A 17,555-nucleotide genomic window follows, 5' to 3' on the forward strand; every position below is an offset into this window, starting at 1 on the left:
TTCTTAATGACCTATCAATATTAAGCAGGCTATGCATTTAAATAACGGCACTTAAGTGCTCTCCTTAGGAATGCATTTGTGCAGCACTTGTGCTTTTGTTTGAGGCTGTTCTATAATTTATTAATTCATATCCTATGCAATTTTGCAAAACATGAAAAACAATCACTCAAAATAAATAGCAATCTCATAAACGTATCAAATAAACAGAGCAACACACCTTTGATCCCAGTTGGATATACAACAAGAGCGGATAAAAGTTGCACTGATCGCAGTTTTCTGGTCGATCGTCAATCTTTCTAACAGCCTAACCTGCTGATCCCGCTTGACTGCACATAAAAAAAGCAATAAGACACTTGTTCAGTACGCAGTTTACACAAGTTATATTTTTTAATGTGCCGCTTGTGCGCAATAAGTTACCAGTGACAATCTGGCATGCGCTAAAACTGAAAGGATTTACTATGTTTTTTTTTTTTTCCCAACTACCGTAAGTGAAATGTGTGCCTTTGATTTAAACAGATACAAAAATGTCAAAATTAACTACTAATTAATAGTTTTTAACTTTCTATACATTTGAAGGTATACTGAATACAAACCTTGAGGCTCCACTTTCAAAAGGAGTTGTCATTTTTCCAACTTTCATACTGAAAAATTGCTACATATGAAGACAGTCCACCAAAAAAGTAGTTCAAGTTGCAATCAGAAATTTAGTAGCATTCATTAAACCTGTGGCAGAAATACTGCTATGCAATCTCTACCGTTGTGGACATATTACCGCTGCGTTTGAAGGCATAAAATAGAAAACACCACGTTGGCCATCCAAAGAACTGAAACAGGTGTCCCAGTCACTTATATTGCCACCGGTGTATAAAATCCAGTGCCTTGGCATGCAGACTTGTTTTCACAAGCATCTGTGAAAGAATGGGCCAACTTCAGTAGCTCAATGATTTCCATTGTGGTATTGTGGCCTGATGCCAGCTTTGCAATAAATCCAGTTGTGAAATTTCCTCTGCACCAAATATTTTACAGTCAACCGTGAGTGGCATCATAAAGAGGATGTAGTTGATAGCCACAGTCATCCACGCCTCCAGTGGCCTCCAGATTAGCTCCACAACAGTGCATAGAGCGCTTCGGGAAAGGAGCTTCTATTGCAAAGCAGCTCCATCCAAGCCTTAGTGCAATGCAAAGTGTCAGCTTCAATGCATGGTTGTAATGCACACGTCTACTGGACTCTATAACAGTCACAATTCAGGGGATGAGGCTTTGGTTGGTAGTTGCCAGACTACATTGTCTAAATATCCATTGTCTATACCCACTTCTCCTTGCAGGGATGGCATCTTTCTCTAGCTTTCATTGAGATTGAGAGAGAGAGAGAGAGAGAGAGAGAGAGAGAGAGAGATGCAGCAACACCGTGGACAGCTCACCAGTCCATCACACAGGCAACACAGAGACAAACAGCCATGCATACCTAACAGTCATGTTTCTGTCAAGCCAGCGTGAATGCACGCATTCACGAGGAGAACGTGCAAACCCCAGGCCAGGATTCCAACCTAGGACAAAGAAAGTTCCATAAAGACACCGACGAGTCTCGGCTGGAACAACATGACCGGTTTTGCACAGATTCCTGACCTCAGCCTGAGCCAGGTCTTTTCATCCATCATCAGTGTCTGAAACCACATGTATGCATCTGGAATAAAAGGTAAGTAATTCTCATCCCTGCCATCCTAAAAACCTTACGGAAAACCTTCCCACAAGAGCCGAAGCTGTTGTGGCTCCGAAGGACGCACAGACGACATGTCAGACCACATGGATTATGAATGGGACGTCTTTCAAGTTCATTTGCGACTGAAAGCGGATGATCAAATACTTCCAGCAACACATTGTACTTTGGAATTAGTGTTAACAGTATGAAAATAATTTGCAAATCCCACAGGTTTTCAGAAGAAGCAAACAATACGTCAGTAGGAATAATTGCTTAACTTGAATATCTCCTAGCAAATCACATCTTGAGACTCTGGCATGTGTTTTTACAATAGTGTTTTTCAGCATGAAATCAACCTGAGTTGTTTGTGTTGTTTTTTTTTTTTTTGTTTTTTTTTAAATGAGCAACATTTCTCCTTAAAAAAAAGGCCCTGAATATGGCTCTCAACAGGTGGAGACAGCAAAGGATGAAAGCCATGTTCCTCATTGCAACATATGAAGCAAACAAAACAAATTTTCAAACAAGGACATTTGGATTAGTATAGAATTACTGCTGGAATCAAAAGTGGAAAGCAAAACAGACGAATCCACACTAATTTTCTAATTTTTACATTAGAAAATGTAAAAATGTATATTTGATTGTGGAAAAAACATTATAAGGGAGATTAATAGAAAAAAAAAAAACATACCGTTACATCATAATGACTGTATGAGTCTGTCGCTCATCGTGCTATAAATAACACCAGTAACCTGTAGATGCCACCAACACAGCAAATAAAAGGAGCAGACCAAACCACAAGGTGGTGCCAAAAATATATCCTCCCTCCACTCTTCATGACAACATCGCCAGTCAATACCCCCTCCACACACACACCTTCTGTGCATCTGTGTTTTGAGGTGGGGGTGGGGGGTGTCCACTTTCCCAACTGTGCGCAGAGCGTCACATCAACATGCGCCACACATCTGCTGCTCATCACCCACGAAATGAATTTACAGTCCGATCTGTGTCACTTTCTGCCTGCGCTCTCCCAACATCCGTCACGACCAAGACGTCCTCTCTGCCTCCTTCCAACTAATGATTTGCGCTCTCCGGTCGCTGCCGCGCAAAGGACGGCTTCCATTCGGTCCAACATGCAACAATGTGCGCACGGCCAGAGTCCGCACAACAAGACAACTGTAGCAGCTCGGATGTAAGCAAACAATCCGAGCAGTTCAAATCTGGCAACAAACCAACAGCTTCAGTCATCCATTAATTGGCAATTGCCCTGTAAATAACTGTTAAACTTACCCCGCACGAATAAGCGACGTCTACCAAAATGCTTCATTTGCGTTGAGTCAATCTTAGGCAACTGACATTCTTTTAAACTCCGCGCATTCCCAAATGAAAAAAATAATAAAAAAGACTCACCTTTGCTGCCTTCTTTGCTCGACTTAAAAATCAATTTCCCTCTCACTTTGGCGCGGGGTTTGTGCGCTTCGGTCCGCAGAACTCACGTTGAGTCGCAAGAAAAGCCTGTAATTTGCAGAGTAACTCAATTTCCCCTCCTCAGGTCTCTGGATCTCACGCAGCTCCCCTCCACCACCGACACTCTCCGGACAGAGAAATGGACAGATTAAATGCGATAGCGATAAGATCAACAGCGGTCCGGGGAAATCTCTCCCTCTCTTTTTTTTTTTTTTTTTTTTGGATGATCAGATCTTTTCCCGCTTTCACGGGACAGAGGCCGAAAATAAGAGCAGAGGGGTGAAAGAGGGGGAAGAGAGAGCGGGTGGCAGGTGAGGGGGTGGGGGAAATCACATCCGAAGGAGTTTGAAAAATATCCCTCTTCTCTTTATCACCAGTAGAAATGAGCCCCCCCTTTTTCCTCACCGGTTAAAGAGTTGTTGTTTTTTATTATTATTATTATTGTTCCACGGGCTCACAATCTGATAGGCCTTAAGAAGTGGAAGGTGTATCTGTGAGGATGATTGCAACGACGGCGCCGGTGATGCTGCGTAACCCGCATCCCACTTCCCCGTTGAGGGAAGAGCGCAGAGAGAAGAAGCGAGGCAGCTGATCCCTCTCTGTACGCGAAGAAGCTCCTGTGATCAAACACTCTGCAGCCTGCCGAAAATAAAAAAGAAGAAAGAAGCCTCCCTTTTTTTTCACATCTTGCGCTGTTGATCCATCCACTGCGGTCCGGTAGAAAGGTTCAGAGCAGACTGAGGTGCGGGTGAGGTCTGTCCTTTCTCCTCCTTTCCCTCTCTCAATCTCCCTCCCTCTCCCTCTCTCTCTCCGTCAGAAAAGGAAGATGCTCGGTCGGTGCCGTCCTCACGCAGAGACTGGCCGGGCGTGAAAAGGAAAACGCTCCGGACTCTGCATTTATAAACCCATCACAGGAGGTGGACGCGGTCCGCATACGGAATAAGAACACGGGTTTTTACGGGGTGGGGGGAGAAAGTTAACCGTGTGACATGTTGCTGCAGCCCGTATGAGTCGTTGAAAGAATATTTCGACACCCAACTTATCCAGCTGCTATTGTTGTTTTGTCTAAAAGAGAAAGAAAGAGAGAGAGAGAAAAAAAAACGGAGTGGACACAAAAAATTGTGCTGCTTGAACAACAATTTCTTACTGGTTTTCATCTCACTAAAGTATTACAAAGAAAGCAAATCCAGTTTCCACATCTATTTGGTTGAAGATGTCAGGGGCTTGTTGGGTGGGCAGTGCGGTCATCCAGTGTCCTGTAAAAGTAAAGTTAACTTTTACACTTCTTGGCATGTAGCGACCACAAATTTCAGCACAGCTTATTGGGATTTAATGATAGGCTAACACAAAGTAGTGCATAATAGAAAAGTGGAAGAAAAATGTTATTTTTTTTTGCTTTTTATAAAGAATCTTAGAAGTGTGCATTTCTGTCTACCCAAACCCCGTTTAAAGCCGAGTCAGGCTATATAGAGATATATCCCAAACACTGAACTTCTCACAGGGCTCCGTTCAGGTCATCATCTGAAAATGTAAGGAGTACAACACGACTGGTAACCTACCAAAACATGGCCATGTTATCAACCTCGGCAAAGGTCACTGTGCTTTTGTTTTTTCCCGTGAGAGAGGTTTTACTGACAAACCGGCCGACCGGGTCATGTCTGCAACATTTGCAGTTAACAATAGTCACCCCATTGTTGCCAATTCAGCAACTTTCTTGATATATTGAGCAACATTTAAGTAAAAAAACTGGTATCGGCCAGAAAACTGCCATCGGTGGACCCCTATTATTTATGTGTTTGAATGGCGCGGTCAATTTCCAAACTTAATCCAATTGAGAATCAGCAATACGACTCAGATTTTCCTCATCCAATGTGACCAATGACCCTTTTTCAGCTCCAGTCTTTATTTGACAGTGAGAGAGGGAGAAGAAGTGTGTGTAAAGGCCTACAGGCCGGGACTCAAACCCAGGACAGGTCTGTCGAGGACTGAGCTGAGTACATGGACGAGCACTACACCCCTGTGCCCTTACTTATGAGCTATTTTTCAAAGAAAACCGGACAGCTAGTTGAGTTAGGGGGTCCAACTACAAGATCATGCCACATTTCATACTTTTATTTGTAATTTATTTGTGTTGGTCTGTCTCATAAAACCCCCAACATATTAATTGAAATTTGTGGTTGTTTGTAGCACGACAAAAAGTGGACAAGTTAAAATGACTTGACTACTTTTGCAAAGCGCTGTACCTCCTCACCTCTGCCGTTTGGTTCTTTGAGTGGCTGCCAGTTATTTTGCAGTAAGAAAAAGAACTAATAATACATGGATTGAGCACTGTATGTCCACACTCTGACACACAGATGAGTCACAAACATAGTGGATGAACTGTAAATGTCAATTTAAACACTGAACACTATACTAAAAAGGTGAAGGTTATAAGTCATTAGAGCGGACAGCTCAGAAAAATCTGTCACCGCGACTCACCAGCCCAGCCTCGGTACGCCCACTCAAATCATGCCATAAAACCGACACGAATCATGACACACCACTCTTATAACAGCTAAGAGGAAAAAAAAAACCTGCTAAATTTACATTGTTTCACACCAAACTGAATCATAGAACCCACAAATGCTCAGTCATCTGCCAACAAGCACTGGTGAATTTTTTTTTTAATCATAATACACTGAAATGTAAACAACTCAAAGATACAAGGGAAAATATTTGTGCTTAAACAGAATTTATTTTTTAACCCCGCTGCCGACTCAATCCTGTGATATTTTCCAGGACTTTTATTCACACAGCTGTGAAATCCCTGATTTTGAAAAATCTATTCAACCCCAGCCTTTTTTCCTTTCACTGTATGCGACAAAGCTACTTTTTTGAAAGTTATTTGAACAAACACTGCTTGGCAGAACTTAACCAAGAAATGCGTCTTCATGTTTTAGTAAAAGGGTAAAAAAAAAAAAAAATGTTACTCATCTCTACCTGCACCACGAAGCGGCAATCCAAAATCACTCCAAAATAGTAAACCGTGTTTTTCACTCATCAGTAATCATGAGTAGAAATGGTGGTCGTCGAGTATTGCATGCCGCATCGTTCGGGATGATGGGTCTGCAGTTAATGTCAAAGTGATCTTCTTAATCACAAACCTGTGTCCCTCTGAAGCTCTCAGGTATGCGGGGCACTCGTGCAATTACACACAGGAGTGTCTCACCAGACGACTTTGACTTACGAGTCCTTCATTCCAGTCGTCCTGCTTTTGCTGCAGAACACGCGGAAATTGTAATGCAACCTTTACATCAGGCACAAATCTCTCAATATGAAAGATGGCTTCAGTGCTTCCTTCAGATAAAAGGAGTGTAACCATGGACCTGTCTTCATGCTGTCCTTTCTGTCCAAAATCCTGTGATCTCCTTACTGCTCTGCGATTACATCTTCCTACCCGTCACTTTGATCATCAAGGCTACTCTGGAAGGTTTTAAGGCTAAACTCGGGTCCCAGTGTTTTGCCACAGGAAGATTTAACACACGAGGGAGGGATTTGGAAGTGAACAAGGGTGCCGTTTATTTCAAATCTGCTCCAAGCAGAGCCTGTATGTCCACAGCTAAAAGCGACTTAACATTAACTGCCTTGCTTCATCCACAAAAACTAATGCAAGTGTTTAAAGTTGGTTTCGTTTGTATATTTTCCACATTTCACGCACAAATTTTTCACAATTCAGTCACAACTACCATCTTCTGTTCCTGCTCGTTTGTTTCCTCATTTCTTTTGTTGAGCATTTTCCACTTTCAAGGTACACTGCATTCAGATTACAGCACTGCCGCTTTGATTTTCTTTGCTTGCTCCAACCGTGTGATTTTCTTTCATAAACCTCACAATTCTTTATGATGTTTGCTCAAAGGTTTTAGACACACAAAGACTGCAAAAGAAAAGTACATCTTTGGACCACACGTGTTGAATTCTAATTATTCCTACAGACGTTTTAAACTCCTCGTCATTCCTCGAAGGAGGCGAGGTTTTTCTGTTCCACCAGGTGTTTGCTAGTTGCTGCTGCCGCTAGTCTGGTGGAGCCGTGTGAGGAAACGGCTGAGCGAGTATTTTGGACACAGAATGACTGCAACAGGAGACTCAGTGATTTTTCAAACACGTACAAAAGCATGAAGGCAACACTCCAGGTATGTTTTCAATGAGGGGGTAGCATTATTATGTGATTTAAAGCTGAAAAAAGTTAGCTTTACGTTTTACTTTCCCTTCAAACGCAACAAAAATAAGGTGCGTTCTCTTTTGGGAATAAATCTCCACATTTATTCACTCCATGTTCACTGCCTGAGTCTGCCCTCAGTATAAAAATGGGTCTGTTTCTTCAGCACATCCAGTCACTCATTCAACACTGTAAAGACAGACTTTTCACTAAAACTTGTTTAGAAGACATAGTATGTGATTTGCACAACCCTCAGTCTGATGAAAGATGAGCGCCGCATAAGAGACGTACATATTTAACCAAAAACAACCTTTTGTGCTAGAGTGGGATGGAGGGAGAGGACGAAGGCACGTTTTCGTCACACGAGAACGTAGTGATGAAATCTACCCTCCAACCATCTTCTCGCTCAATAATCTTCATGCTCGGGATTTACTCGCAAACGAGATCTTGATCTTAACAAGTGTTCTTCCCTAAATAAATAAAGCAACACTGTTAAGCCAGTGCAGCGTTCCTGCACTTTAACCGGATTTATTGGCGAATCTTACATCTGTGACAAGGCCAATTGTACAGTTCAGCTGCATTTAGATTACAACCACACCATGATTTTAATCTTTTGGAGCCACCTGCAGGGAGGTTTACATTAAGCCTCAGGAAGAAAAAAAACAAAACAGGGATTATTAGCAGCTGCTGTAATGTACACAATCACTTCAACAGGTATGCAAAAGCTGACATCAATTATCGCAACTGCATAAGAGTGAACCACGTAAGTAAATCGTCACCGATTACAGATAAAAAAATCTGTAACTGCATGCTTCGAGTGGGACTTAATAAAGGGATTCCCACCATTCACAGCCAATATGTGGCCAGAATGGAAATTGAATAGGATATTTGTATTTCATAACCCAGACTGAGAGCTGATATTAATTTTTAATGTGTTCTAGGCGACAAACAGTGTGCCGAGCCAAATGGTTATTTGCTATTTTCCAAACACCGGTTCTAAAGCATTGACGACACCTTGAATATGAAGTTTGTCCTTGGTAAAAAGAAAACATTAAATCTAAAGATATGCACTCTGTGGTTAGGAGTAAGAAACTCCGGGTCTCATCTTTTAAAGGTTTTGCATGTACAAACCCAGGTGCAAACTCAACAGCAATGTGCAAACCTGACATGCACACAAAGTGGAAACAGGATCGTGTCAGCAAACTGAGGAGGATGCAGTGTCTGCCTTCACGAGTGTGCAAAAATATGTGCTAATGGTAGGGTTAGGGTACTTGGACTTGTGAATTAGAAGCGTTTAACACAGAGAAGATTAAACATATAGAATCTGCATTAATAGCAACAATCCTTGTTGGGAGTTTTCCCTTGCTGTCGGACACAATAGTACTTTGTATTATTGTCAGCACGAATGACTGTTTCAATAAGAGTAACTATAAAAATCTGAACACTTTATTTAAAAAGGTGTTTCATATTTCTTTAGCTCTAGACAAAATAAAGGACTTAGAGTTTCTCTTTCTGTTTCGCTTGTCTCACAGAAAGACATTTCCTTTATTTTTATTATGACATTGCTTGAGGTCTTATTTGAATAAAAAAACAAAAAAACAAAGAAAAAAAAAATTGGAAGTAACCTGATTATTCAGTACAATCCATAAACTTACTGTACCGTAGCATCACACACAAACATCAAATCACAGAATGGGGGTAGAAACCATGTCAAGTCAGCGTTATAAAGGGAAGAGGAATGAAATAATATCCGAGCAAGTTTGGTTTGTTGTGGAGAAATGCAGTGCCGGAAACTTTATCTGATCTATCCGAAGTCAGATTCTTTTTTTAAGAGAGCTCTAAATCCCCTGGCGTGAGGTAGATGGCGATGATGGGTGGAATAAGGTAAACAGCAGCAGAGAATATGACATGCGGTACAGGCAACTTGGCAGCAGCAGACGATTTAACGACGCATGCTGAAGCACATGCTTTCTTTCCTGAGGTGCAATTTAGAGCCACACGCACATTTTCCAAAGTGCAACGAATAATCAGCTGCACAAAACAAAATGTGCTCCTAAATATGTTTGGTTCGAGTCGCGTCGTGTCAGTCTGCCGCTGCTCGAGTCTGATTTGATTCAAGTGAGCATGACTTCATCTGACCCCGCATAAACTTCACATGACAGAGAGGCCTGTAGTAATTAGGCAGAATGCAGTCGTGCTGCTGCAGACGTTATTGACAGAGCCTTGAATCCCAAATGAACTGCGACCACGTGTGTGGAGGATGGATGAGAGCGAGGCTGCTGACGCTGACATGGCAGGACAAGGGTACAGTCACCTCACCGAGATGTAGCTCTCAATGGATGACACGTTTATGCTGAAGTCAGTGACTGGCTCCTTCGCTGCGAGTGTATTGATTAAAGGAAAATGGCAAGGTGTGCTTGCATGGAATAAAACCTGCCACTGAATTGTAACATGGATTGTCAGCAATTTCCGTCATTAGCATTCAGGGGCCTTATTCTATTGACAGATGTTCTGGCACCGACTTTTCGGCTGCGAACCTGTGAGGTTTATGCTCAGCAAAAGGGCAAGAATGAATCTTGGACTTACAGTTTAATCACAAAACAACATTAGCCAAGTAAGCGACGATGTCTCGTATATCATTCAAAAAGTTGATTTCAAGTCATTTAGTTTGAAAAGATGAGTTATGAATCACAACACAGACTGTTACATGTGAAGAGTTGATTTGTGTATGTTTTGATAACGGCTTACAACCAATGAAAACCCAATATTCAGTTTCTCTGAAAATTTGGATACGTCATGAGGCCAATTTAAAAGGTTTAATGCTACAGTTACCTTGTGCTCTGTGCTCTTTGGGAAAACAGCGATCACTGGCTCAATTCACAAGAGCAAACCACAAAGCGAGGAGCCACAGCTTTGAGAGGATTTTAAAGAGAAGCTCAAGCCAGACAGTTGGGGGAGATTCAGGTGACATGGGCTGCAGCTGGAGTTAGTGCCTAAACACCGACGGACGTATTCAGGAAATTGGCTAATGCTGTCGCAATCTTAAGCCGCTACTGAAATTATGTCAGAAAAATATTTATTAGCCTAGTCAGGAAACAGGCTGGATTGTCTCAACAGTCTAGGTCTACGTTTTCAAAGTTTTGGTCTCTCTTGGACTCCATCTTATAACTAGTCTTTGTCTCAAAACCATTTTTTGAGACCAAGGCCAACTGCAACCTTGTGCTAAAATCTCAATGGGTTACATTTAGATGCTACTAAGATTTTCTCTCTAACTTTAATAATTTGAACACTCCATAAGCTCTCAGGTGCTCAGTCAGAAAGAAAAATGCAAAGGTAAATAGGTATTTACCAGCTAGCTTGATTGGAGCAGAAGGTGGAGCGAGCATAACGTTACATGCAGAAAAAGGAAAATTAGTTAAAGTTACTTTACTTTGGAGGATAACACACCAATAATAAGACAAATAATATAGCGTTACCTTCAGTGACCTCCACCTTAGGAGGTGGGCTGTAGAAATAGCAAACACTTTTTCTCCTCCTATTCTCCTGCTGCATGGATCACTACCTAAGAAACCAGGTATAATGTTATGTTTTTATGGAGCGGCAAACATCCAACAATGGACCAGATGGGTGTTATGATCCAAAATCAGATCTCATTTGAGGCCGAGGGTGAAGCCCGTCAACATTATGTCAACAGTGCTTTTACTGAAACAAGACCACGATCAAGACATATAATGATACAGACTAAATAAATACTATTCTGAGATTTACTTAAATTTACTTAGTTTGGGGTGCAGAGATTGGCAGGGGGCACCATATCATTCTGCCTTCAGCCCCCAAATGGCTAGAGCCGGCCCTGGGTGAGAAACACAAGACCCAACAATGTAGACAAGCTGAGAGCCACCATCAAAACAACCCAGGCTTCCTAAAAAGGTCACAGCCACAGAATAATGAACTGAAGTAGCAGTTCATGCAAAAGGAGCTCTGACCACTGATGAGTGGATTTACTGTAGCACACAGACTTTTTAGTTTACTTAGCAAGATCTTTTTGGTGTCGTGGTGTTGTTGTTGGTCTTATGTAATATTCATATTACCTAAGAAACTGCATTTTTGGTTTTCAGTAGCTCTAAGCCACAATCATCAGAATATCAGAAGAAGAAAAAAAAAACACTTTATATCTCTCTATATGTCCCTATGATTTCATAACTAAACATTGTCATTTTAATCAAAGCAGAGTTTTCAGTGATAGTCTAATACACTGAATTGCATCTGTTTGAAAACATGTAAAACAAACCACAGTTTGAAGGAGCAATGCATTTTTAAAATAAAGACGAAGCTTTTTAACATTTAAGAATCAACATTAACATAATGTAATGTTCTTTACGCTATGGGAATGAGCAAATACTTAGCTGCTCCAAGGTCACTAATACTTTAGATGAATTAGAATCAAAACATTTCACTTCCTTAAGCCCACATTTTTTTATTTGTATCTTTACTAAGACGTTAATATTTCATTATAGCTGACAATGTTTTTTTCCCCCATTCTTCTGAAACTTTAACCGTTGCACATATTGTGATAAATTTTTAATATTACAGAAAAGTGCTTCCATGGTTGAGGAAAATTTAACGCCTCATACTGCTGTATGTTTGCAGGAGGAAAAAAAAACAAGAAAACCCTGAGGATTATTCCCTTTATGTTCTGGGAGGTGTACCCTTTCTGCGAGAAAGAAATGTCAATTCTGTACCGCTACAGTGCCGTCGTAACCTGACAGCACCGCAGCTCCTTAGAGAAAACGTCACTGCTGAGGAGAGGAGTGGGGAAGAAGTGACTTATCGAAACAAAATCTTTTTTAAAATATATCCCCAATATTTCTGAACCTGTGGCACAAAGGGGTCAGTTTTCATTTGCCACTCTTCTGTGATCGTCAGAGAGCCAAATGGGGGATAAAAGATTAACCGTCTACAGTATCAGGTACCTCATTCGTGACACGTGCGTAAATGTTAGCTCAGAGGACGGCTGCATGTGAGCTCCAGAGTAAACTCTTCACCCTGACAGCTGCTGGCGTTAAAGATTGATTTACGACTCTTAGCCACCAGAGGTTTAACACCTCTCCTGCGAGCCATTGCGGATTCAGACGTGGTATGACCAGCTGGTAAATATTCATCAGCTCTGAATCAGGCCAGTGCCGCACCAGTGCAGCAGTGCTGTGTCAGTGTGTCAGGTGGTGTTGTTTGGTGTCCATCTGCATGCGCGCGGACACTCCTTTATTGCCTGCGTGTACCGCATTACCTTCCGCCCCCGAAGGCCCGCCTGTATTGTGAATTGAGCGGCCAAGTGGTGGTGTTCATTTTGCATCAGCTAACAGGACGGATCCTCCTCTCCCGTCAGACTGACAGCAGGCTAATGGCTCTGGCTCTTTTCCAGTGGACGTGGAGAGATCGGAAGACATGAAGGATGAGGAAAAAACAGAGAGCGTGGGTAACAAGAGATAAAGCAGTGAAGAAGAGTCGAGTGACATGAATTCGGAGCAGCTAACCAAGAAATTGTGTCGGAGTGGGTCTGCCCCCAAACTCTTAGCTGCTTGTGACAGTTCTGAAAGCCGGCGTAGAGCGAGATGTCGCCTGGATTAGAACTACGTGTGCTAAAGCTCATGTGTCTCTCAGCTGGAAAGCTGATGTGGAATGAGATGAGGGGAGCAGGGGGATTGATTCACTTTCTTTGGACAACTTAAAGTGAACAATAACAGAGCAGCTATATTCCACTCAGCACAAGAGAACAAGCACTTAAATGCTTCTTACTCGTATTTCAATTCAGGAGGAATGAGCAATAGGGCGGATGGGGGCTTTTAAATAACAGTAATAGTTTGCGAGATTTAAATCACAATTTGTGCTGCCTGACTGGTAAGTGGGTTGCAATATTTAAGCATAGAAGCAAGAGACTGCTAGCATTTAGGGAAGGAAAAAAAAAGTTCCTCTGCAAGGCATTTGGATTCATTTATCAGAAGTTTGCGTTCTCTCTCTAAGGGTTAAAATTCCATTAATTAGTTGTATTCATTTTTCTTTCTTTTTTTAAATCCAGGCAATTTTGATTATTTTCTACAATCCACACAAGGTCACAAAACTGCACAGACAGGCTCAAATGTATACATACACCCAAGTAAGATCTATCAAATATCACCCATTGACCTGCATCTCAAACAAACTCTTAGTGCAGCCGTCAGCGAGGTTCTGCAGGGTTCTGACGGAACTGGTCTAGTTAAAGGTCGAGAGGAGGCATTCTGTAAAATTTATTTTCTTTTTAGATTTTTATCATGTTATAATGTTAATCCCTCATCAAAATCACACCTGGAGTGTCACTCTGACTCTTTAATGTTTGAGAGAATCTCTGGTGGTGTCTAAATGCTTGCTCTCACAAAGCCCCACCCTTTTACCCAAAGCTCCTCCTTGGAGCTGCAGTCCCATAAATGCAGTCTGCAGTCTCATAAATCACCCCTCTCCCACTCAGCTTTGGAGGAGCAATTAAATGCCTGGGAGATCTGCACATCTGACGATCTTGAACTACTTCTCAGTCCATCACTCCTAGGAAGCGTTAACGGCCTAATGAGAAAGAAGCATTGTTGTGATGACCTGCTGAAGGGGAAGTGTCGAAAAGATTAGGAGATTCTTAGAGAGGCCAATTTCGCATGTACAGCATTTTTTTATAACATGGTAACATGCTATAAAATGGCACTATGTGCCAGGAAAATACATGGTACCGCCCCTTTAATTGAAACGGGTCAGTTTTCTGTCAAGCACTCGGCTCTTAAGTGCAGTCGACAAATTTCCAACAGGGCTAAGGTTGAGCCTTTGGAAAGGTCATTCAAGAAAGCTTAATGTCAGCCTGCTTTATCCACCCCAAAACTACTTTATGTGCATTTGATATCATTGTCCAGATGAAACAGCTAAAAATGAAGGCCCAGCCTCCTACTTGTTGATTTCAGAGGTAGGAAATTTTTTGGTCATCCACGTTTTGCAAAGGATCAGTACAACATGGAGCAAAACAAAGCCCTGCAATGTTCTTAAAATTGAAAGTCTTCGTTTGACTCCTTTCAACCCTTCAACTAGTTTAAGCATAGCCAGATATTTGTCTGACCATAAAATACATTTTTCCAAAAGGCATTTGGTTTCTCATGATAGCAACTGTCAAGTGTTTTTTTTTTCTTGGTCGCCACCTTCTCAGCCAAGGGTTGATGTTAAACTTGCTGCACTGTGGCGAGTAACAGCTGTTAAAGCTGTCTTAGCATTTTTCTCCATGCAGGAGCATGCAAAATTTAGTTTTGCTTCCAGAGCTGCACAGTACATCAAATCACAGTCAGCATCGCAGCAACGTGTACAAAAGAGTGTTTTTACTAGATTGCTTGGATGCAGTATTTGGAAGGTTGTCGTTTTTCAATTCAAACTCAATTCATAGAGACTTTATTGAGCTCAAAGCAAAATGAAATGTCTTGACACACATTATCCAAGGTTCTTCAAGGAGTTGTAGATTTTATTTATTCGTTTCAATGACCTCATTTTCACGAGAACGTCCTTAGACGCTGATGACTGAGGGTAGAAAGAACCTCCGGTGTGTTTCACAGCAGAAGCCGCCGAGTGTCGCCAAGATTGAGTTTAGCTTCATTTATGTTGTGCATGCTAATAATATATTTGCCCAATTTCAAGGACGCTCCTCGCCCTTGATGTCTACAGATGAAATTGATTCGAGAGGTCGAGATGCTTAAGTTCAGAGAGTGGTGGAGACCTTGTGCTCATGGAAAAAAGAAAATGGTGAGCATTAATTGGAGCCAGCATCATTACTGAAATATATATATTAAAAAACAATCTTCAAATCCCATGTGCTCTAATATCATGGAGCATTACTTGTATCATCTATGAGTTTCTTTGTGGTTTTTAATATCACTTTATGCGCCATCACTTCAGCAAATAAGTGCTCAAAATAAATCTTTTTGTCCTAGAACAATACCAATATATTTTGGAGATCCACTGACCCCGGAGTTTCCTTGTATTGATTTAACCTTCATCACTTTTCCTTTCGTCCACTTCTCTTGGATTTTACAAATGGTTTATTACAACCACCGTCTAAATCTTTAATAAAATTCCTCGAGGCAAACGTTTCTCTTTTTTTTTTTGTTTCATCCGAGTTATCGCTGCCTTGGCTCATTACTGTGCGAGTCAAGAGGAGGAGAAAAGTCGGTGGTTATTTGGGGAAATTTACCTGCAATCAGAAGATATTCTTTCTTATCTTGATTTTCACCAACTCAGACAATCTACTCTGTCAATCTCCAGTCTCGATTTTATTAAAGGTTAAACAGCAAAGATGGCACAGATTTCTGCTGCCAGCTGAACAGACCACACATCACCAGAGCATAATTATGTAATCAGGAGAGTACATCAAAGCCTCTGGCAAACTGACTCGTCAGCGTGTGACCTCTCTAAAAAGGGACAAATAAACGCGTCTATTTTGGGACTTCTGCTGATACATAAAGCTGGATTTTATTATTGTCGCTGCATGCTCGGAGAAGAAACGAGAGGCTATCATTTCAAGAGGTCAAAATAGCTTAGCTTAACCTTAAAAAGCCCATATGCTGTTAAAGCTGTTTGGCGAAGCAAAGCCACCTTTTATCCAATTGTCAAGGTCAAGATGTTAATGCAGAAAGGCTCTCCGTGGTCCAACACTTAATAGCCACCCCCCTGCTTGCCTCCCCACTTTTCCAAACAGTGCCTTTGTGATCCTGCTTGCAATGCAGCTGGATTATCAGGGGCCCTTGACTGAAGTTATTTTCTGCAGCACCCGTGGGTGAGACCTCTGCGCCAAGAGGTCAGGGGAAACGGCTCACCGCTGAGGCCTTACCGGGAATTATTAGCGTCCGCTCAATTTTTGCCCTTTTCAAAAGCCAGCTGGACGCCGTCAGACGAGTTAAAACCGATGGCAGGGGAGCATCTTCGATGTTACAGATAACTAGCTCGGGAGCCTCCAGCCCACGGAGAGAATAGCAACAGATGACCAAGCAGAAAGGGCATTTTCGATTCCAGTCAGGGTTTTTTTTTTTCCCTTATCCTCTTCATTTCCTTTGTGTTTTTTTTTTTCTGCAAGTAGATTCTTTCCTTCCGGATGTTGGAATCGGTACAGGAGCTTCATTGATCAGCACTGAGCTGAAGCTAAATCATCTGACCCCATTTTAGTCTATTTCAGCATTGAGGACTCTCAGACAGGCATGCATCAACTCTCCTAATCTAAAGTCGAGATGCACCTGGAGCTGTGAACGCTCACCGAAGTGTCACCTCCACACCAACACTCTAATGGATGCCAGTCAAGCTACTGCAGCATCCACTTAAAGCATAAAACGCATTCGGAAATATGCGCAGCTGGATGCCGAAGTCTGTCGCCTACATATGCTCAGAGCGAGAGGAAAGATTCGATGCAAACAGACTTTCCTTCCTTAAACTACTTTTTGAACTTGCATTTTTTTAAAAAATAAAATAATTAAAATACAATAGGTTGACTTGAATGGACCAAACTGGATTAGAACTGAACTTAACTTTGTAGTTTGCTGCAATTACTTTTCTATGCGTTTACGAGCAGACGTTTAAGATGCCAATGTGAAATATGAAGAAATAAAATATGCATCAGACTATTAATGGTAACAGCCTTTGAAAGTATTCCTATGCAGATTTATTTAAACAAATTAGAGTCTCTTGATGTATTAAAGTCAAAAAAATAAACCAGATTTTATTTTGACTAAATAAACAGTGATTTCTGTTTGTTTTAAAAAGATGGCCCACAGAAAACAAACAAGAAAAACACTTTTTCTGACAGTTTCATTACATAAGACCAATAGAAATAGATTAGTGCCTCCTAAATATGCGATGACCTACACAACCATGCTGAATACCGTTGACAGTTGTTCAGCAGATAATCATTGATACCCTCCACTATGACGGTAAGACACAAACAATCACCATTAAACAAGCTGGTTGTTCACAGAGAGCTGAAACCAAATATATTAATGGAAAGCTGAGGAGGGGAAGGCATAGGGAACATGCACAGGCTGCAGTCTTGAGGACTTGAAACTTCGCCTGTAGCCTAAATAGTCTGAGATATAGATACACTTTGCATTTTACTTGGAAATCAAGGCCCTGGAGTCAAGAGCTACTGAATCCAAG

This window comes from Poecilia mexicana, unplaced genomic scaffold (assembly GCF_051168715.1).
Source record: "Poecilia mexicana isolate PSO_F unplaced genomic scaffold, ASM5116871v1 scaffold_13, whole genome shotgun sequence".
Lineage (NCBI taxonomy): Eukaryota > Metazoa > Chordata > Actinopteri > Cyprinodontiformes > Poeciliidae > Poecilia > Poecilia mexicana.